The sequence below is a fragment of the Lissotriton helveticus genome, chromosome 5_1 (assembly GCF_964261635.1).
Source record: "Lissotriton helveticus chromosome 5_1, aLisHel1.1, whole genome shotgun sequence".
In the NCBI taxonomy this organism is placed as follows: Eukaryota; Metazoa; Chordata; class Amphibia; order Caudata; family Salamandridae; genus Lissotriton; species Lissotriton helveticus.
The window spans coordinates 1,979,201,894-1,979,225,164 of NC_136065.1; the positions used below are offsets into that span (position 1 = coordinate 1,979,201,894).

The 23,271-nt window shown below is 50.3% G+C and overlaps 1 protein-coding gene across 2 annotated transcripts in view; it reads right to left on the reverse strand.

Moving 5' to 3' along the window:
• The window catches only part of MED24 (mediator complex subunit 24), a 355,035-nt gene that overhangs the window by 61,183 nt on the left and 270,581 nt on the right, over positions 1–23,271 (reverse strand). The window lies entirely within an intron of this gene.

The window sequence follows — 23,271 nt, forward strand, 5'->3', positions numbered from 1 at the left end:
GATTCCTAGCATTTTGAATGATTTCCATAGCACTACGAACACAAGGTGAGAAGAAACCTCATTTTCCACCACAACATTGAGAAATTAATGAATAAACCCTCCTTCTGATAGAGCTAGGAAATATCAGGATCAGAATCAACCAGTGACAGTGCCTAGACTTAGTATGCCAAATGTTGTTGTTTTCGTGTTCCCCGTGCACATTTTGCTAGGTAATAACTTGGGAGATGTGCACAGGAAAAACAAACTGAGAAAAGGAAACATGTTTTGCCGAGACTTGACTATGGCAGAGGCTACGCTATGTGACCTCCCCAAATACACTTTGGCCCCCTTAAAGGCTTCACTGAACGCGGTGGCCAGATTGATTACGGGAACCAAGCGAAATGCACACATCGCCCCGGTTTTAAAATCTCTAAACAGGCTGTCCTACGAAGCTAGAATTCAACTGAAGATTGCCTGCCTATCGCACAAAGCCCTCCACTTTAAAACCCCCATCTACCTTGCACAAAAGCTATAACTATCCGGAGGGCGTAGACTGTCAATGAGTGCTAATTCCCTCCTCTTGAAACCACAGATCTTCCGCAAAAAGAGAACATGCCAACGACCCTTCTCTGGCTCTGCTCCAAAAATTTGAAACTCCCTTCCACCGGAAATTCGGAGGATCTCTTCCACGGCTGCTTTCAAACTGGAAGCAAAAAGATTCCTCATGAATAAGTTCTTACCTTAACATGAGGTGCAATTGTTAGCTCTAATCGCATCGGACATACTATAGTATCGGGTTTGTTTTGGTTATTACTCCTGTACATGATTATGGTATTTACTCCCCTTATGTCATTATGTTCCATCATATAGCCCATTCTTCGTTCACCCAGGTGTATAAATTATCTGTTAGGTGTTCACTATTTGATTCAATGCCTATTAGATTCCCCATTTGACTCATGTTTTGATTATTGTTTTGGTATTGATTATTCCTGTATATGAGTATTGTATCTACTCCCCTTATGTCATTATGCTCCATCGTCTAGCCCATTCCTCGTTCACCCAGGTTTATAAATGATTTGTTATGTGTGCACTATTTGATTCAATGCCTATTAGATTCCCTATGTTGGACTCATGTCTTGATTTGTCTTCCTTTCCCTCAAATTGTAAAGCGCTCGGATATCCTTCGAGATTAAGTTTGCGCTATATAAAACTTTATAAATAAATAAAAATAAATTCCACCAGGGCTAGAAAAGGTCTTCTTGGTCTACCTGGAGGTCACTGCAGTATCCAGCAATTCAGGGGAGCTTTATCAAAAGCACCAGAAACAGGTGTTGGTAACGATACAGTGGAAGATACAGACCATCAAGGCAACCAACTGCAAGCTGGGACAATCCATTATAGTCTGCCATCATGTGATTAATGGGAAGGTTTGCCTGATGGATGTGAAGTTTCAGTCAGTGTTGGAGTGACAGGTGCCCACTACCCAAACACAAGTGAGCACCTTTTTAAGACTTTGTAGCTCAAAATGGGGCCAAAGCGGCCCATTAGAGACAAAAAAGCAGCCCCATAAGGTGACCTGAATTGAGGAGCGTCAGAAACCTTTGGGGACCCAAAAAGAGGACTATGTGATATATTTGTGCTGAAGGCCCTGGACTACAGTCAGCCCTTAACAGTACAGACACTTGCTTCACACAAGGGAGCTGGAACAGTTATGACTCAATGTAAAGATAAGGGAAGGGAGCATCCAGTGGGTTTAATTTCATCTATGGACCTCAGTAAGGCAGAGTGTTGTGTGGGCAGGTGTGGCACCCAACCACAAAAGTGACCCTTAATGCATAGCTACTTAAACCTAATAAAATATCTGCATCCCATTCATTGTTCCAGAGCCTGGCCCACTTTTATTTTAGAATTTTCAAGGTCTGCTCATGCATTTAGTAACTCAAGAAACTACAGCCTAAAATTAGTGTTCCAGACAATGCTTTACCTAACCTTGTAAACCTCTAAAAATCTACCTCTTCTGTCCAGCATATATGCCTGCCCATTGGTCCTGGTTGAACTATTTGCTTTCTGAAGACACCACCTAATCTTTCTTCTCGGTTACACTTTATTCAAACAAAGGTGACGAGCGAGGTGAAAAGGGTGCCATGGACAACAGGGAGGAGAATCTGACAGAGATATTCAAAGAGAAAGAAGGCATTGGGAAACAGCGGCAACGAATGATGGCAATGGACATCCCGGGGCCACAAGTACAGATGTCACAGAGCGGCTCTTGCTATAGTAGAATCCAAGGTTACGGAACACAAATGCTCAATGTCCTCATCAGTAGTCTTCCTGCCTTTACACTTACTTCCTCTTTCAAAATGTTAACAGACCACAGAGGATATGTCAAAAAAAGAGTGACATCATCAGGATCTGTGCATTTTTTACCCTCATCTCACTCAGTGTCAAGACCTACTGTCATTCTGAAGTTCAAAGTAGCTATTCTTTCCACTGGGAAAATCCAAGAAATGTCCCATGGCTGTGACTGGTTTATGGGAGGAATACAGTTCGACCCCTTCTGTTCGCTCATGTGAATATCCCCGCACGTGGTTAAGAAAAAATCCACAGATTTCAAGATTACATCTTTTTAAGGGTATTCAAAACAAGAGTCATGGAACAGCATCAGCTTTGACTCACAAATCCAAAGGTAAATACTAAAAGGTCACATAACCCTGTGTCATTATAATGAATGTAATATAATTATAGAAGGGTAACAGTGAATTACGTGTATGCTTTTCACTAAGGAGTTCTGAGTGACACTGCTAACAGGCAACGAGAGCAGTGTTGTGTATACCCCCAAAATCATCTGCCCCTGCTTTCAACTGCTATACAGAGGAGTAATGGGGGAACCATACACAATGACAGCTTCTTCGTGTCCAAATTGTAACAAAAAAATATCTCTGGCCTCATTCCACCCACCTCCACCACTCTGTGTCCTCTCGCCCAGAAGCTCTTCTCCCTGCCAGAGTAGCTGGAATGCCTTTATGGCTTAGCAGCAGTGGGTAACCACTTTTTTGAATGCTGTTACGTCATAGCAGCGAGTTACTGGATTTAAATAAGTTATTCACATTAATGGCTCTCTACTAGAGACATACAGAACATATTAATGAACCATAAGTGTTTACTCTGAAGTTGAACAGCAGCAGAATAATGAAATCAGCGGGGGACAAAACAACTTTGTCAATTCACAATATTCTGCTTAAGCATATTGCATACATGGCAATTCGCGTCTCATAAACCTCTGCTGCCCCGAAGGGCCTGGGGAAAGAAATAGAAACATCAGAAGAAACCCCACACAGCCAGGACCTGCTACACAAAGCCCCACCTCCCATTTCCCCAGAAGTCAGCCCCTATATTAGCACCCAGAATTAGAATCCAGTCTCAGTGTATCTTTGTCTATAGTCTTTTAGAGTGAACTTATCGAGTGTGTTCCATATGCCTTCTATAGTTTGCCACACTGCCTGCGCCTTTGCTTCTGAGTACGGGCTGTCAATATTAGCCTTTTGCAGCCAAATCACCTTCTGTTCTTGCTCCCTTTGGCTGCTATAGCATTTTATATCATACATTTTAGTGAGACATTCACCATGCAGAACAACCTTAAGTACATCCCATTCCAGTGCCCTAGCGGATACCAACCCCCAATTCACTGTGAAATAACCGGTTAACACTGCAATAATAACTGATCGAAAAGCAGTGTCTTTCAGGGTTCTTGGCTGAAGTCGCAAAGAACGGACGGCCAGTCAACTGCATTAGGGATCGATAGGAGAGCGATCGGTCTAAAGTTACTTTAGATTAGTTTGATTATTGGGGTCAGCAGAAGGAGTAGTTTCTGTCCTTTAACTCCAGTTCTGTAGTAGGGGTATCTCTGTTATAGTCATAATCTAGTGAATAGTCCCGCCCATGTGCGTGGTCCCCGGAGCAATGAAAAATAATCTCTTAAGGTGTCGAAAAATGCAGAACTGCACAGACACTTAAGAGAGAATTAAAGACAGATAATGCAGCCTATATCCACAGGCTACACTGTCCAGTACTTCAACTAGAAATTCCACCAAAAATCCACAAACAGCAAAACCTGTCCAGATTTCCCTTGCTTTAACAGCAAAACCCCTCTGGAATGATAGAGAGGAAGACATGGACAGACAAGCCCCATAGGCTGCCATTATGTGGCTCAAAACAGGATACTGTGCCTTTAAGAGAACTTTGCAGAACTTCACAGTATCCCAGAATGCACTGCAGGTCCCTTTTACTTTCAGTTCTTTTTTCCGGCTCCTGGAGCATTGAGCTCTCCCTTTTCATGGGTTTATTGGTGATTTCTTCACTTTTTCAAGTTGTTTGAGTGCTTTTCTTGAAGTACTTTGGTGTTTCTTCCTGTTTGTCTGTGGGTGCACTCTTACTGTCATTATGCCTGCATTATTCGACAAATGCCCGGAGTGCTCCAGGAAGAAGGCCAAGTCAGATCCACATGAGGTGTGTATCACCTGCCTTCCTTCATCTCATGTCTCAGAAGAGAGAGCCAGGGTTTCTCTAGCAGGACCCTGAGGGATAGGATGAAGATCAGGCTTCAGGGCCTCGAAGACAGAAGACTGAAGGCACAAGGTGGGTCTGGAGGGGCTTCCTCTGCCCATGCTGAGGCCTCTTGGGGGCTCCCCAGGGGCAGGAAGACCAGCAAGCGTCCCCATTCTCCGTCTGTGTCGATTCCACCGACTACGGCGTCGAGAGGGATGACTGCAGTCTGTTCCCCGTCTCCCCAGGGCTCTGGGTCGAAGCGGCGTCGACGGTCGGCGTCGAGGGAACTGAACAGGCCGCCGTCGAGATCTCCTGTGACGATTTCGTCGTCGTCGAGTTATCGATGTCGAGAGGTCTGGTGTCGGCACTCGCCGTCGAGGCGATACCGCCGTTCGCCATCGGGGATCCTTGACGTGGAGGAGAAGGTCGCCGTCGAGGCGAAGGAGGTTGCCGTCGAGGTGAAGGAGGTCTCCGTCGAGGCGAAGGAGGTCTCTGTCGAGGCGAAGGAGGTCTCCGTCGAGGCGAAGGAGGTCTCCGTCGAGGCGAAGGAGATCGCCGTCGAGGCGAAGACAATCGCCGTCGAGGCGAAGACAATCGCTGTCAAGGGATAGGTGCTCGCCGTCGAGGAGACAAAGAATGCTGTCGAGGGGCCGACGCTCGCCGTCTGGTCGCCGTTCTTCGACGCCGAGAAGGCACAGAAGGAGTTCTGGCGACAGAAGTCAGTCGGGCAGACGTCAAGCGTGGCCAAGCAAGATGGCGGACAAGACACACTAGAGAGGAGCTCCCCAGCACCCCGCCACAGTCTTACATAATCCTGCCTAGAAAACTACTGACTCGTTGAGCAGACAGCCAACCTGTTCACAAGCGTGAGGGGCCTGCTGAGGCACTGGCCAGGGCGCTGTTGATCCAGGGCCTAGTTTGCGCACAGGGTGAGAACGCTGCCCAGGAGGTGGCAGATCCCTGCCCTGCTTCGGATTGCCTAACAGGGGCCCAGACTGGAGAGGTCTAAGATGTCACGTTGAGGCCTGGACCGAGCTGGAGGTAAGGCCTGAACTACTGACCATCACAAGGACCGGACTCAAGAAGTTGGAGGAGGCCTTCCCCTTTCTGTTGATGGGCCACTGAGCAAAGTGGCAGAGAAAGGCCTGAGGGCCGACAGGTACCTTGCCTGGCCGAGGTGGGACCTGTGAACATCTTGCCCTGTGGACTTGTATGCCGCAGAAGGAGTCTCCGGGCTTTCCGGTGAACCCTTGAAAGCCCATGTGATCAGCGGGCCATCTTGGGGCAGCCTGGTGGCACAGTGGCTGGAGAGGAGGTCCTTGGCTGAGGTGCTTGTGCCCTGTGGGCTCCTTGGATGGGGCAGGGGCCTCCCTTTCTCCTCTAATGTCCCCCGAGCTGCAGGCGGAGTGATGCCGGGGGATTCCTAAGCCTAACTTACTAAAGAATTTGAAGTACAGACTCATACACCACCCTTCCCCGTTGAGTTTACCTGATGGGCCTCCCCGTGATAGGAGCTGGAGCTTTAAGTGGCAGTATGGTGCAAGGGAAATTCATACGGTATTAACAACAGTTGCACATGACCCATTTTACTGGTGCAAAGAGGAATTCGGCAGATGGACAGGGAGAGTGATTCCTCAACTCCTGGAGCAGAAACCTCAGCATCACAAATCCTTACTGTGATCGAGAGCTCTAAGCAGGACATGGAGCATAGAATGGACTCTATCACCACTGAGGTGAATCTGCTGCACGCCGATCTCTGCAGAGTATCAGAACCCTCTAAGGAGACTGAGGGAAAGGTACAGGTGCTTACACAGGAGGTAAACAATTATTTGACTGCTACACTGCTAAATCTGTCAGAGCAGGCCAGCCATTTCGATTAGAGCCTGCAGGATGCAGGAGGGAAATCCAAGCTCTGTAATCTGAATTTTGTAGGGGTTCCTAGAAGGGAGACAACTAAAGAATTGTTACTTGAACACTGGCTTACATGATTACTGGGAAGTGAGGTCCTATCAGACTTCTTTGTGATCGAGAGAGCACACCAAGCACTAGTCAAACGTCCTCCTCCGGGGGCCTCCCTAAGGTCATTGCAAAGTTCCTCAACTTTTAAAATCAAGATAACTTCCTGCAGTGGGCCAGAAAGAACGGAAATCCCAGTTTAGAGGCAAATATGACACAAATTTTCCCAGACTACAAACCCAGGGTTCTTGACTAGTAAGCAAAAGCTTCGAACACTGAATCTGCGCCTCTACTGGGCCAAGCTGAAGGTTTTGCAGGAGGGTCTCTCTCAATTCCTTGACTCTCAGGAGGTGGTCGGGGACTCTCTGGACCAAAAGGGTTGTCCTGGACTGGCTGGAGTTTGGGTGGAGACCCCATCAGAGCAAGACCTAGGAGTAGGCACAGTGGGTCTGCCGAATGACAGATAGCATGACCCACCGCGTGGAGACGCAGCATATAGAAGTGCAACCGTATGGCAAACTGGATGTAGCTGGAGACCGAAACTGGCACACTTTAGAGGCCTGAAGAGATGCTTCCTTACAGACATCGTCACAAGCTACTGCCATATGACAGTCCTCTAGGAGAGTTCTGCCCTGGGCAGGTAGGTGGGGGGCGGGAGGGGGCGAAGGGGAGATCTCTGTTGGTTGCGGGGTGAATCCGGCCTTCTGCACATCTCCTGAACCACTGGTGGTGGAGAACCTTCAAGGAACTGGTAAACAGTGCAGGTGAATGACTGGGGTTGCAGTGAAGCGGCCCACCACCCCTGACAGTATTAGACTATCTTCAAACAATATAGGGACAGCTGGAGGGATCGATCCTTACCCTACATCAATGCAACCCCACAGGGAAGCTGTGGGGGAGAATAGCCGAGAACTCATCTCCTAGCATGATTTCACCAAGCACTGTACAGTGCACACCCACTTCCATGAGGTGGGTATAGCAATGTTGCAGGAGGCCCATTTGATTGACGAGGAAACTGGCACACTTCAGAAAAAATGGTGCCTCCACTTCAACATATGCCAGAGGAGTGTCTATATGGATAGCCCAGAAAGTGTTGTTCCAGCAAAGGAAGATCCAGGCTAATATGGAGGGGTGATATACCTTGACTTATGGGTTCTTAGATGAAATGGAGGGATGCCTGTTGAACATATATGCCACCAACCATGATGCTAGGGGTTTCCTTTGAAAGCTACAAGATCTGTTGGCCCTCATACGTGAGCATCCCTCTAGTCTTGGCAAGCGATCAAATAGACCCTGGATGATGAACTTGACAGATAACCCTGTGGGGATTTGGTGAAACTGGGTATGACAGGCGCACTGACTGAGGTTATGGTACAGGTGGACTGCATAGATGTCTGGGAGAACTCTCCACCCTGCAAAAAGTGACTTCACCTATTATTCGGCAGTTCATCAAATGTACAGCAGGCTGGATAAGATATTGGTTTCACAGGAGCTGGGGGACTGCGTACAGTCAGATGAGCATCTGGGCAGATTGTTATCTGATCATGCACCGGTGCTCCTTGCATACACTTTCTCCTTTTCAAAGGTCTTGAACAAGCAACTCTCCATGTTCCTGGGCACATATTACAATAAGGCTGCACTTTTCCTGTTTGCGCCATGAAGTACCTTAAACAGGTGCGCCGGGTGCAAACAGGAAAAGTGCGCCCTATTAAAGAGAACGTGGGGCCCTCAGGGCAGCGGCGAACTCATGCTGCCCTGGGGGCAGCACATTCAAGTGAAATACAGAGCAGCTGTTTAAAAGCTGCTACGTGTTTCACTAGGTAGGAGGCAACCCAGCCGCACTTTCAAGGGGGATAAGAGATCCCCTTGCAGGCAGTTGCTGGTAATGAGTGCACCTGCCTGCAAGGGGATGTCTGGGGGGGTCCAGCAGTCATTCTGCATCACTAATACTTTTGGACATGGCTGCCACTTTTGAAATGTTCGCTCACCCCCACCCTGATTTAGCCTTTTTAACATGCCCTGAAGTGGTTTGGCTCTTTTCTGACTGGAAGAATCCAAACTTTATCTCTACCCCATTTTCAAGGCAAGCCAAAATATTTTATTTCCAAGAAATAAATTCTAACATAAATATTGCATATTACCCAATTCATTAATATATACAATCCCGAATAGCATTCTCACACCTTGAAGTCACCTGCTGGGTACAGTACCCCACGGCTCAAAGGTAAAGGTCCACACTGCTCAATGTTTACATCAAACCTCTGATCAACATTATTTAGTCATTTGGTATCAACGTCATCCTATTGACACAACACCCAAATTTACTTTGTTAACTAAGGGGACCCCACCGTAACAGCATCCTTCTTCTGCATGGAAGCAGTTGCTGGGTTGATGTTCTTGAATTGTCTGAAAATGACGGGACAAGACCAAAATCCTTTTTTTTTTTTTTTTTTTTTTTACAAGAGGTCGATTGACTAGTACCGCAGCTGGTGGCCACAAGAACCTGGCCCCATTCCCCTAACAGTGGAATTAGTGGTGAACCACCAACTTCTTTTTGCTAAGCAAATAGAATGGGTGTCTGCCACATGTTTGGCTATGCTCAAGATGTTGAGGATGATACTATCTCTAATCCCTGAACTTTCAACAAACATTGTTGTCCATGCTCTTATCACTCCGAGACCAAACTATAGCAATTCGCTCTAGTTGGGAACACCTGAATACCTCATCCATCTGCTCGATGTAATGCAGAATTCAGTATCCAGGATTCTGTTCAGTCTTCCTTCAACTGCCTCTGTTTTGATCAGAAATCTACACTGGCTTCCTATGAAAAAATGACATCTTCAAGTCCTTCTGTTTAGTTCATAATGTCAACAGCAGTAAAAGCCCTTTTTATCTCCAATCTAAGTTTCGGATGTATGTTTCACAATGCTCTCTTCGCTCTACTTCCCATCTCTTCCACCCCATTCCATCAATCAAAATGAGTCTTCTGGGTGGTTGAGCCTTTTGTTCTTAAACAAGAAACACTGGCTTTCCCCCTGCCTCTTAATATTCGGACTATCTCAAGCTCTTCAGTCTACAAGCCACATCTCAAGAATGTGCCTTTTTGATCCATGAACTTCTTCCTCTGTTTTCCTAGCTTGTTGATCCCAGTATCAGGATGCCCTTTCGGTGTAGCAGTAGAACTTTAAAAATACAGAATCACAGACACAGAACATGCCATTGAGGGTTCGCTACCACTGGTGCTACTTATTATTTCATGGTCCAACTTGGAGAGTTATGGCATGTAGCCCTGGATACGGCACAGACAAAAGCTGTAATACAGCCCCCGGAGACTGTCCCCTTAATCTGTCGCTATCAGTGACCTTAGAGCATCACCAACCCCAATAATCCACAGGTAGCAAAAAAGACAGGAGCACAGCCAAGAGCTCCATCAACAGCGGCCATTTTAGTATCCAGCCAGCTCCGGACCTCTCTATCCACAGATTTTAGAGCATGACCTCATCAAAGACGACGTTCAACACTAGAAATGTTTCTGTATTCTCTTGAATGTCAGAAACTAACAATGTAGCTTAATTTGTTCAACACTCACCTCAACACTTAGAGACTCAATGAGCACAGTGATCTGCATCTCACTGAGAGACCTACCAGGATCAAACCCAGCGCATCCATCATAACCCTCATTATGCTGGGTGATTCCATCGGCATGTCAGTCAACTTGCACCACAAACCCACAAGGAACAATGTTCTACTCCTTGCATATTGCTCCACTTTTAACAACAACCTCTAGCCTAGGAGACTCCCAAGTTACATGCCATACAGAGACCTCCTACTGCACCATTTGTACATTTCACTTTACAGTGCTGCAGACTACAGGCACTGATCCATTCAAATCAGAATCTTCTTAGTGCAGGAACCATGTGTAAGTCGTGAAAAAGCTGTGCAACCCTGTTCAGCATTTTGTAACAGGCCCATATCATTCATGCAATAAACTCAACTATGAGCCCATTAGAGGTGCTTCACTCTTAAGGTCTCGCCTAGCATTGCAGCGCGCATGCGCAGCTTGCTCTGCGAGCCTTCTTGTAATCTGGATATTTTGGAGGTGGAGTTTAAGCCCCGCCCATTATGCTGATTGGCTTGCGTCACCGTTTACGCTAAACACTGGCTTCCCATTGCAAATGAGGCTTTTTTGTTCCGCCCTGTCTCCTTCTCAGACGGCCCATCTGGACTCGATCGTTTACTTACGGCGTTAGACGGCCTTCTTAAATTACTGGGTAAGCATTAAAAAAAATATATATTTACAAGGTGAAAGCTTGTTTAACATTGCGGTAGTCTCAGCTGTAAGTAGTGTTTTTTTATTTTTGTGACTTGCGGTAGAGTTTTTTTTGCCTTTGTAATTTTGATCGTGTTTATGCTATCTGAATTCGCTACGTTTTCGTATTATATAGTTGCTTAACTTGCTATAGGCTTTATTGCTGTTTCATTTCCCTTTGTAACTTACACCCAGCAAAATGAGGGTTATGATAGATGTGCTGGGGTTGATCCTGGTAGGTCTCTCAGTGAAATGCAGATCACTGTGATCTAGTTTAATGCTGTCTGATTTCGCCACGTTTTCTTTTTTTTTTTTGATAATCAAGTTTATTTGCATTTGAAAAACAAATTCACAGAAGGACAGCATACAATTGCATAGTAAATCAGAGACCATCTCTAGCAGCCAACGAAATCCACAGTCATGATTGAGGTATTCGAGCAAGCCATACCATTTGAGAGGCAATAGAACCCTATATAAGAAAATCAGAGTAAATAATGAAAAACAGTGAGTTCAGCCATTTGCCCCATACCTTAAGGAACTTCCCAGGACATACCCAGGCCTCGAAGAGAGGTTCCACCTGGGTCGCGCACCAGTCCACCCCTCGTCGCCATGTTCGCAGGGCCGGGGCGGCCACGATATCTTGCTTGGCCACCACCACCTCCATGCCCAGAAAGTGTTTGTCAGGTCTAGAGCTGTCTAGACCATCAAATACCCCCAAAAGAAGGCGTAAGGGATCATGGGGAACATGCCAGACCAGGGTATGTGTAAACTCAGATTCCACACCCGACCAGAATGAGGCAAGACCAGGGCACAACCAGATCAAGTGGAATAAATCGGCCGGGGCTTGGCCACATCATGTACAGTCCGGGGAAGGGGAGCAGTCCCGCCTTATGCAGGCGCACAGGGGTAAGGTAGGCCATGTGGAGGTAATAGAGTTGAATGAGATGGAGTTTAGAAGAGGTCGTAAGAGTTATGGGAGCCATAAGGGGGGGCGTGGCTTGGAGGCCGATGGAGCTGGCTGCGTGAGCGCCGAGCTCCGTGCAGGTCCCAGCGAAATCCTGATTTAAAAGGCCCTTGGACCCCCCTAGGGCGCCAGAAATCGTTGGCTGGGGGTGGCCCTGCCTGGCAGCCTGGTAGGAGCAAAAACTAACATGATCCAGGACTTTGTAACCCCTTTTTCAGGCCCGTGAGGGGAAGGTGATGAAGACGCAAATTGGCGGTGGAACCAAAGATGGGAGCCCGGTCCTCTGTCTGAAGACGAGCGGAAGTGTCGGAAGCTTAATCCGACGGTGGACGGGGCTGCCCGGGGCCGGAGCAACGAGTAGTGTGAGAAGCGGCAGCGCTGGCCTGGTGTGCACCAGTGCAGCGGGAATCGAGGGCGGGGCGCCAACACCTCGGAGCGACGGCAGCTTCGAACGCAGCGGGATCGGAGGCCTGAAAGCGCCTCGGCGACTTCCCCCGAGGCCTGGAACAACGTGGAGGCGAAGAGTGGAAAGGAGCGGAGCCGGGAAGCCCTTACGCCCTTCTGACTGACCCGGTGAGCGGGGCACAGCCTATCCCGCGGCCCTTGGCAGTGGAGGCGGTCGGGGGCAGGGGGCAGCTGGGGCTCACGAACGGGAGGGCACAGGCTGGATTTGAGGCCCCGTGGAAACCGAATGAGGCAGGCCTACCTAGTTAAGGGGTAGGGAGATAACAGATTACCAGGCACCCTGAGGAGAGGAGCCCAGCGCCCCGGGGAAGATTGTCCGGAAGCACACGAAGTGCAGAGGAAGAAGACTGAGGTTGGGACAAGAGTGGAGTTTGGCGAGCGAAATGAAAGTGTGCTTATAATCGTCAAATATATTGCAACGCACGATGATGGATACATAAAAGAAGGACAGCACCCATATCGCTGGCAAGTTTACGCGACCATAAGCTCGGGAATCTGGGCAGCGGTGCAGAGCACAGGCATCTTGCTATTTACTGGGATTCCTGATCATGGGGAAGCCAAGGGGGAAGCCGGGCGGGGCAGCCCAGACACCGGAGGGTGAGCAGCAATCGCAGGCTGAATCTGAGGGGATGGAGGAAATCCAGGACCCACAATTGCAAAAGCAATTCGACCGTATATTAACAGCAATCGCAGACTCACGTAGCAGCGGAGGGTTTATCTTCCTTCTTTACGCTGGAGCGGGCACACAGGGTACCTGCCAAGCCACCGCTACCGGGGCGACCCCCGCGCACAGTGGTGGCTAGACTCTTGCACCATAAAGACAGAGATTTATTGCTACAGAAGGCGCGGATTGATGGACCATATGAGGTGGATAATGGCAGAGTGAATATATTTCCGGACTATACCGTGGACATCCAACGCCATCGCACCTCTTTTTTGTTGATAAAGAGAGAACTGCGATCGGAGGGTATTCAGTATTCACTGCTTTTTCCTGCAAGACTGAAGATAATGTTGGATGGTGGTTCGCATTTTTATTAAACACCAGAAGAGGCTTGGGAGTGGCTAGAAACATACAGAGCCAGGACAGATCGGACAGAGCAAAGATCACAGGAGCTGGCCAAGGGCCTGCCACAGTGCCAGTCGCAGCGCCTTCGGAACAGGAGGTTGAGGGTGCGGAAGCCATCACAGGCCCAGACAGCGCTGGGGAAACAGGATGTACTAGAAGCAGTGTCGGTGTTGGCAAGCAGTCAGACATTGCAGTCGCCGGAGAGTATAGACACGGAGAAGGACAAGACTCAGTCAGACACTGAACTATCAGAGACTGGGAGTGTTAAGATACAGCAGGTTACTCCGGCTACTGGCGATGACTACTGGATGAATAATGGATCGTATATTGGCTGTTGGGACTAGTAGATAGATGAACCGGGTGTGGACAGATTGAGTGGTATGCTGTGGCAAAATGAAGGCTGTGACTGATGAGTAAGGAATGGGAGGTTTGGGACATGGCTCCAGGGCTCCGGGGCGGGAAGACACCACGATAATGATGTTGCTATAAGTCGATGATTGGCGCACGGGGTGGCAGGATGGGTATTATAGGGGGATCCTAGAGGAGTTATTACATGAGCAGGAGCGGTCACCCGTTGGCGATGCCCCCCCCCCCAATGCCCCTAAGGCATGCCAGCTGTGGCTACTGCTGGGCTTAGGTGTGTGGCGTGTGTTGGTATGGTTTTGTTTAAGGACCTGTTCTTGGGAGGGTGGGGGATGGGGGAGTTTGGGATTGGTTCTAGGGTTCACCGGTGTGTACAATGTTGACGATGGAAAGGAGAAGAAGTTGAATTGTAATAATGGGGACAGTACGTGATTTGCGATGTATTACGTGGAATGTGCGGGGGCTGCACACTATGACAAGGAGGCACAAGGTCCACGCATATTTAGTCAGGAGGGGGGTGCACATAGCATTGCTCCAGGAAACGCACCTTACTAAGTCTGAGGGATTAGCACTGCAGCGTAGATGGAGGGGGCAGGTTTATAGTACAGCTTACTCAGCGTTTGCGTGGGGAGCATTGGTTTGGATCAGGGCGGGGGTTCCTTTTCAGATGCTTGATAGTGAGGGTAGATTTGTGGCAGTTGAAGGGCGCCTATACGGTAGGGAAGTAACCCTGTGTAGTATTTACGCACCTAATGTAGAACAAGCGCGATTTCTAGACAGAATGTCCGGGGCGCTGGCGCAGTTCCTGGCGGGCCCGATAGTGTTGGGGGGAGATTTCAACTCAATAGCAGATGCGACCTTAGATAGATCTCACCCACCCTTGCGAGAGTCACCAGTGCATAGACTGTCCAAAGTTAGACTTGCATGGCAGGATAGATGGCGTCTGATAGATGTGTGGAGGTCTCATCATCCGCATGATAAGTATTACTCCTCAGCTCTGCATGAGCTCCATGTGCGGCTGGATTCCATATTTTGCTCCTCACAAGTTGCAGCTTCCGTGGTTAATTCCGAGTATCTTACTATAACTCTGTCCGACCACAACCCATTGCTGATTACTTTGAACTGGACAAAGGAAAAGGCGGACATCCCGATGTGGCGATTGCGCCCAGAGACACTAGAGGACCTAGTGTTCCGCAGAGAGGTGGGAGAGGGGATAGCATATTATTTCTCTGAGAATGCAGGTACTGCTTCTACCTGTATTAACAAATATACTGGAGTACGCAAAACATTGCTGCAGGATGTGGAAAAGGCAGAGGAACAGTTGAGGTTGGCGGAACAGGCAAGCCAGAGCATCCGGAACTGCAGAAGAAAGTAATGGAATCCAATAAGATGATGGCCGCGGAAGTAGAGAGGTTGAGTGGCTTTGACTATAAGAAGTATGTTGAGAAGACACACACAGAGGGCGGTAAGTCGGGGACATTGTTAGCTTGGTTAGCGAATCCTACGCCGCGGGGCTCCCCAATCCTAGCATTGGAGGCGGAGGGGGGGACCTGGTATTTACCCAGAAGGGAATTCTGCATGAGTTCCGGAAGTACTACGAGAGGCTTTATAAGAGGGCACGAACTGCAGATGAGTCTAATATAGAGGTATAGTTGCAGGACTTGATGCTTCCGCAATTAAAAGAAAAACAAGCGCAGCATTTGGGCCGGAGTATTACGCTTGAAGAAATCAGATGTGCCATTAAACAGATGGCACGGAATAAGACCCCGGGGGTAGATGGATTGCCAGTTGAATTTTATTTGCAATATATCGATATACTGGCGCCGAGACTATTGGAGGTCTACGAGGAGGCAAGGGAATTGGGTCAGCTGCCAGGAACGATGCGTGAGGCCTTCATAGTCCCGTTGCCAAAGCCGGGACGTGATAATACGGACAAGGCAGCGTACCGCCCACTGTCAATGCTGACCACGGACTATAAAATTCTTAGCCGGGTGTTGGCATCGCGGCTTGCGCAGCATATGACTAGTCTGGTGCACGAGGATCAGGCTGAGTTTATCCCTACCCGGAACACTGCCACCAATCAATCAATCATATCATTTGTAAAGCGCACTACTCACCCGTGAGGGTCTCAAGGCGCTGGGGTGGGGAATGCTGCTACTGCTCGAAAAGCCAGGTCTTGAGGAGTTTTCTGAAGGTCAGCAGGTCTTGGGTCTGCCGTAGGTGGATGGAGAGGGTGTTCCAGGTCTTGGCGGCAAGGTGGGAGAACGATCTGCCGCCTGAGGTCGCTCTTTGGAAGCAGGGAACTGTAGCGAGGGCGAGGTCGGCGGAGCGGAGCTGGCGGGTGGGGGTGTAGAAGCTGAGTCGTCTGTTGAGGTACGTTGGTCCGGTGTTGTGGAGTGCCTTGTGTGCGTGGGTGAGGAGCTTGAAGGTTATCCTCTTGTTGACCGGGAGTCAGTGCAGGTCTCTCAGGTGGGGTGTGATGTGGCTGTGGCGAGGGATGTCGAGGATCAGGCGTGCAGAGGCGTTCTGGATGCATTGGAGCCGTCTCAGGAGCTTGGTCGAGGCTCCTGCGTAGAGGGCGTTTCCACAGTCCAACCTGCTGCTGACAAGGGCCTGGGTGACTGTTCTTCTCGTTTCAGTGGGGATCCACTTGTAGATCATACGGAGCATGCAGAGGGTGTTGAAACAGGAGGAGGAGAGGGTGTTGAAACAGGAGGAGGAGACGGCGTTGACCTGTTTAGTCATGGAGAGGGTGGAGTCGAGGATGACCCCTAGGTTGCGTGCGTGGTCGGTGGGTGTTGGGAGAGGTTCCCAGTGCGGTCGGCCACCAGGAGTCGTCCCAGGCCGAAGGGTTGGATCCGAGGATGAGGACCTCAGTCTTGTCCGAGTTCAGCTTCAGTCGGCTGTTCCTCATCCATCCAGCAACAGCCTTCATTACTTCGTGAAGGTTGGTTTTGGCGGTGTGGGGGTCCTTGGTTAGGGAGAGTATCAGCTGGGTGTCATCGGCGTAGGAGAGGATGTTGAGGTCATGCCGACGGGCGACGTGGGCGAGCGGTGCCATGTAGATGTTAAACAGGGTTGGGCTGAGGGATGAGCCCTGGGGTACGCCGCAGATGATCTCGGTGGCTTCGGAGCGGAAGGGGGGGAAGGCGGACGCTCCGTGTTCTGCCGGAGAGGAAGGAGGTGGTCCAGTCAAGGGCCTTCTCTTGGATCCCAGTGTTGTGGAGGCGTGTTCGTAGTGTGTGGTGACAGCCCGTGTCGAAGGCGGCTGACAGGTCCAGGAGAATGAGGGCCGCCGTTTCTCCGTTGTTCAGAAGGGACTTGATGTCATCGGTGGCGGCGATGAGGGCAGTCTCGGTGCTGTGGTTGCTGCGGAACCCGGACTGGGAAGGGTCCAGGATGTTGTTCTCCTCGAGGTAGCGCGTCAGTTGTTTGCGGACGGTCTTCTCGATGACCTTTGCCGGGAACGGGAGCAGGGAGATGGGCCGGAAGTTCTTGAGGTCCTTGGGGTCTGCTTGGGTAAGGCGTTGATCTCGGCGTGCTTCCAGCTCTCAGGGAAGGTTGCTGTCTCGAAGGAGGTGTTGATGACTTTCTGGAGATAGGGTGCGATGGATGTGCTGGCTTTGTTGAAGATGTGGTGTGGGCATGGATCTGACGGAGATCCTGAGTGGATGGTGTTCATGATCTTGATGGTGTCATCGTCATTGATGTTGGTCCAGTAGAGCAGGCGGTTGGGGCGGATGGTGGTCGTGGGGGCGGAGGTCTCAGTGGTTGTCGGGGCAGTCGTGGCGTTGAAACTGTCATGGATGTCTGTGATCCTGCGGTGGAAGAAGATGGCCAGCGAGTCGCACAGGTCTTGCGAGGGTGGGACGTCGTTGGTGTTGGAGCGGGGGTTGGAGAGTTCCTTCACGATGTTGAAGAGCTCTTTGCTGTTGTGCACGTTGTTGTCTAGGCGGTCTTTGAAGGAGGCCCTTTTGGCGGATCTGATGAGGTGATGGTGTCTGCGGGTGGCATTCTTGTGTGCGGCGTGGCTGTCCGGTGTTCGTACACGGAGCCAGATCTTCTTCAGCTTTCGGCAGGTTTGCTTGGAGGCCCGGAGGTCTTCAGTGAACCAGCTGGCTTTCTTGTTGGTATGATTGTTGGAGGGTTTCTTGATTGGGGCGAGGGTGTTGGCGCAGTCGTTGATCCACTGTCTGAGGTTGAGGGCGGCCGTGTCGGGGTCGGTATGGTCAGCGGGTGGGCTCTGGGCAAGGGTGGTGGTTAGCTGGTCTTCAGTGACTTTGCTCCAGCAGCGGTGAGGCATCTGTTGGGTGCGGTGGTGCGTGGTGGGTTTCTTGAAGGTGAAGTGGATGCAGCGGTGGTCGGTCCAGTGGAGTTTGGTGGTATGGTTGAAGGAGACGTGGGGGCTTGCGGAGAAGATGGGGTTAAGCGTGTGACCAGCGGAGTGGGTGGGTGCTGTGACGAGTTGTCGGAGTCTGAGGTTGGCTAGGTTGTCGATCAGGGTGGTGGAGTTGGTGTCGTCATTGTTCTCGAGGTGGAAGTTCAGGTCCCCCAGGAGGATGTAGTCCATGGAGGCGAGGGCGTGTGTGCTGACGAAGTCGGCGATGGAGTCGCTGAACTGTGGTCGGGGTCCGGGCGGTCTGTAGATGAGGGTTCCTCTGAGGGTAGTGTTGGGGTCGGTGTGGATCTGGAAGTGCAGGTGTTCGGCGGTGCTGGGGGTGTCATCGGTGTTGGTCGAGACTCAGAGTGTTCCTGTGGACAATAGCCATTCCTCCTCCCGCTCTGTTGGTGTAGTCCTTGCGGGTGATCTTGTAGCCTTCCGGGATGGCTATGGCTATGTCGGGTGCCGAGGCGTGGTTCAGCCAGGTCTCCGTCAGGAAGGCGACATCTGGGGAGGTTGAGTCGAGTAGGTCCCAGAGTTCAACGGCATGTTTTCGGGCAGAGCGGGTGTTAAGAAGGATGCATCTGAGGTGGTTGGGTTCTTTCCTGGTCGGCAGCGTGGTGGGGCGGATGCTTGTGAAGCTGCAGTTCCGGCAGGTGAAAGCTCCGTGGGTGCGCTTCGGGGCGGCCAGGAAGCAGGTGTGCGATCGTCCGGTGTTGAGTGCGTGGAGGGTTCTGGCATCGTAGCGGTGTCGGGCATCGTGGCGTTCGTGGTGTCCAGGGGTCCTGGCGCTGTGCGCGGTCCAGGCACGGACGGGCACAGACGGGCTTGCCTTAGGTGCGCCAGCGGCGCGATTGCGGAGCGCGTCCGGCTTCCATATGAGGGGATGTGGGAGGGAGGAGCAGCTGGGAGGCGGGAGCGGGGCGGCGAATGGGATTGCAGGTGGGCGGGGCAGGGGAATAAAAACAAGTCTGGGCAAGAAAGCAAGTACAGGCGGCACAGGGGAATAAAAACAAGTCTGGGCAAGAAAGCAAGTTAGGCACAGGGGAAAAATACAAGATTAGCCAAAAACAATGTAGGCAGAGCCGTGCAGCAGCGTGGGGAGCAACCTGCCTGCGAGCAGGGTCAGAGTCAGGAAACTACTGAGGGTCTTGGAAGAAGCATCTGGAAGCACGCCCCTGACGGCAGTACTCTCAGTAGATATAGAATAAGCATTCGATAGCCTAGAATGGAAATATTTGTATAAAACCATGGGGAAATTTGGGTAGGGTGAGGGATTTGTGAGATGGACGAGCTAGAGTGCGGGTTGGGCAGATGATTTCTCCCCAATAGGAGGTAGCCCACGGGACACGACAGGGTTGCTCACTCTCCACACCGTTTGCTTTGGCAATAGAACCGTTGGCAGTGCAGGCTCGATTGGGACGGTGGTACGAGGGACTGGTTTTCAGGGAGGCACAGCAATGTATACAGTTGTTTGCAGACGATTTGCTGTTGCTTCTGGAGAACACAGGTGATGCACTGACCGGGGTAGCACAGATGTTATTGGACTTTGGACAGGTGTCGGGTCTTTGAGTTAACTGGTCTAAAAAATGTTTATTTCCTGTGCTCCCGGGGATGGTGGCGCCTGAGTTGCCACTAACAGTACGATGGGAGCCGTCTCGCCTAGCATACCTCGGAGTCCATATTTATCATGGACATTATGACATCCTAGAGGGGAACATCGGAAGGTGTGCGAGAGCCCTGAGGGGAAGCATGACCTTCTGGAGCACACTGCCGCTGTCAGCGATGGGGAGGATTGCCTTACTGAAAATGGTGGCACTGCCTCGGCTGTTATATTTTTTCAGAACTCTGCCTATATGGGTGCCATGTTCAGTGTTTGCAAACTTGAAATCCATGATTGTGGGGTTCATTTGGGGATCTGGGAGGCGCAGAGTGGCCCTCCGGACTTTGATGAGGCCGAGAGCGGACGGTGGGTTGGCGGTTCCTGATATGGAGTTGTACTACTTAGCAGCGCAACTACAAATCCTTACAAAAGCGGTGGCAGTGGAGTTTAGGGGGCCTGAGTCGACAGGAGGTAGTGGGATCCCAAGACATGTCCTGTCCGTCATAATAATGCAACAACGCATAGAACACGGTGATCTCACCTTGGAAGAGAGGATGCTGCGGCAGTGTTGGAACAGAAGTCAAAAGAAGGCGGGGTGCAGCACCCCTATGCGCCGGAAATACCATTGGGGATGCTCACCGTGCTGCCGCACGGAGGAGACTGGACATCGCTATGGGACTAGGAACAAGCAGGGATTCAAGTCCTTGGGGATTTGTATGAGGATGGAGTGCTCTTGCCGTATCGGGTGTTGCAGGAAAGGTTCGAACTCCCTAGGGGAGGCTTTCTGGTACACGCGGCCCTGGTGCGCGCGATGCAAAAGCATTGGAAGGAGGGATTGATGGAACCTAAAACAACAATGGCATGTCAGTATGTGGTGATGGCGAGTGGTACATTTAAGGCAGTTACAGGTTTATATTCCAGAATGCTGAATGAAGGGTTGGCCCCACTAGATACGCTGCGCTTGAAATAGGAGGGGAGTATAGGGAAATCCATACCGGAGGCCACATGGGGGCATATACTGAGTAGGGCCTGGAAAGGGACCAGAAATGCGCGGTTTCAACTGGTGCACTTCTTCATAATACACAGAGCGTACTTGAACCCTGGTAAGATTATAGACTTTTATAGCACTAGTAACGCGATGTGTCCTAGATGCGCAGTTGTGGGAGCAGACTTGGAACATATGTTGTGGAGTGTGCGAGTCTGGGGAGCTATTGGACGGAGGTGAGCGATCTACTGGGGGCTTGAGGTGAAGAGAGAGCGGAGAGTGAGCAGAGAGCACCGCCTAGAGAGTGCCGTGTGCTGTGCTGTCGTGCTGTTGTGCTGCCGATCTGCTGCCAAGCTGCTTGAGTCAGGAAGTGTCCGGTTGTTTTGAAGCCAGGTCCAAGCTCTGTCTACGAGTCGCGCATCACACGAACGCACCTGTAGAGGTAGGAGTGTAGCGCTTGGGACAAGTCGCGAGGCTCTTGCGTCCACCTGCGCCCTGGGACGCGGGGTAAGTGAAAATCACCGCCCACGCCATTAAGTCTGAGCCAAAATCAAGCTGCTGGCCCGTGCTGTTTTCACCGCCGCTGCCAACCCGAAGTAGCCCCCCTTTACTCTATCTGTTAATTTTGGCTACCGGCTGAGAGGAGAAGAGAAGAGAAGAGCGGCGGGGCGAGGTGTGCGAGTTCGTGGGGGCTGAGTTTGAGACTGAGAAAACCTGAGAAAACCTCCCGCAGCCCGGTGTGGGCAGGGTCCTGTGACCTGTGATCAGCGATTGGTGGCCAGTTGCAGCTGGCTGGAGCTGCAGCCGAAGCGAGGGTGAAGGCTAGAGGTCCAGTAGGAGACCAGTGTGCCTTCCCACGGCTACCGTTCCTTATCTACCCCGTGCCCTGTGATGAGATCCGGCAGGGTGAGGACAACGGGTCCTCAAAGGAAAAAGAAAAGCAGAGGGAAAAATGCGAGGTTAATTTCGGACCCTGAGCAGTCTCCTAACCTGCTGCTGAGCGACATTGACACCATAACTGAAAGCCATCAGGAAGTGCCCTGGCGTACAATCAATAGCGTATCCGGGCGCGCATCTAAAGTTGCCTCCTCGAGCATACTGGAGACAGAGTGGGTCGATTTCCTCCATTCCCACTTCAACGACCGTGAAGCAAATATTCCCCACCTAAGTCTCCCCTCCGGGGACAAAGCAGCACAAAAAGAGGGCGACCAGGCATTTGTTCTGAACACTGTAAACTCCCCAACGAAGGAATGGCCCAGCGTCGATCATAAAATGGCACTAACAAAAGAGTGTCTTTCGATTCAAAGCAGCGATAATCCTACAACAGTCCAGAAGGCTGAAATAGAAAAAATGATAAAAAAGGGACGGAAGGATGGGGCTCCTGGTCCAGGTGGAATTCCTCAAGCTCTGTTCACGGAAGACGCATCCTTTTGGGCTGCGAAATTAAGCACCCTATTTAATTCAAGCCTGCAAAACAACATCATACCGCCCTCCTGGCGTGGATCAATCCTCGCACCGATCTTTAAAGGAGGGGACAAAAAATCCCGAGGGAATTATCGCCTCATCGCACTCATCGACAATGAAGCAAACTATTTTGCGGGAGTGTTGCTCAACTCACTAAGGGCATGGGCGGATGACAATTCTATAATTCCTCTGAATCAAACAGGCTTTACAATAAACAGCGGCACCTCAGTCAATCTTATGACCCTCTCCTGCCTGATCGACCAAGCGAAGTTCTGTTCTTGCCCACTCTATATGGGATTCATTGACTTCCAAGCGGCCCTGACAACGTTAACAGAGGTAAGCTCTGGCAGAAGTTGTCCAGATTTAACATTCCAGCTGACCTCCTAAGAGCCATACAACTCCTACACCATGACACATGGGTCAGGATTAAGATCGGGGATAGCTCTAGATTATCCCGCCTAATTCCGACGAAAAAAGGCCTAAAACAGGGTTGTGTCTTGGCCCCGACACTTTTTAATCTATTTCTAGCCGACCTTCCTGAAGCCCTCAATAAGGTCAATTCCCACGCTCCCAAACTATCCGGTCTGTCGTTGACAAACCTACTATATGCTGATGACGTGGTTCTTCTAAGCAAAACTAAGATCGGAATGCAAAGGCTCCTGGACGCTACCTCTGAATACTCAAATAAGAACGAGCTGCGCATTAACAACAGGAAGACGAAAATCCTAGCAGTTCATCCACGGAAAGCTAAGAAACTGTCTTGGACTCTGAACAAGGAAGGCATCGTCGAATCAAATTGCCAGAGGTACCGTGGAGTTATTTTTAACATTAATGACAAATATAAATCCCATCTAGAAGAACAAAAAAAGGAAGGTTGCAGCACTTGCTTTTGCAATTGGACTAATTCAAAAGAAACTACAAGGCCCAACGCTCGCACCTACAATACATGTTGCTCAGGCAAAAATCATTCCTACCCTAACCTACGGTGGTGAAGCTCCACAAGGATTGGACAGCGGCCCACTGGACATAATCATTACAAAGATCTATAGATCAGTGTTCAAATTACCAACCCATACATCACCGGCACAAATTAGGTTGGAACTAGGCATCTGCAATCAACCACTCGCCAGAGCCATGTATTTTCTTGTGTGCTGCCACAAACGAAGGTCATCAAAGGAAGGAAGACTCGCG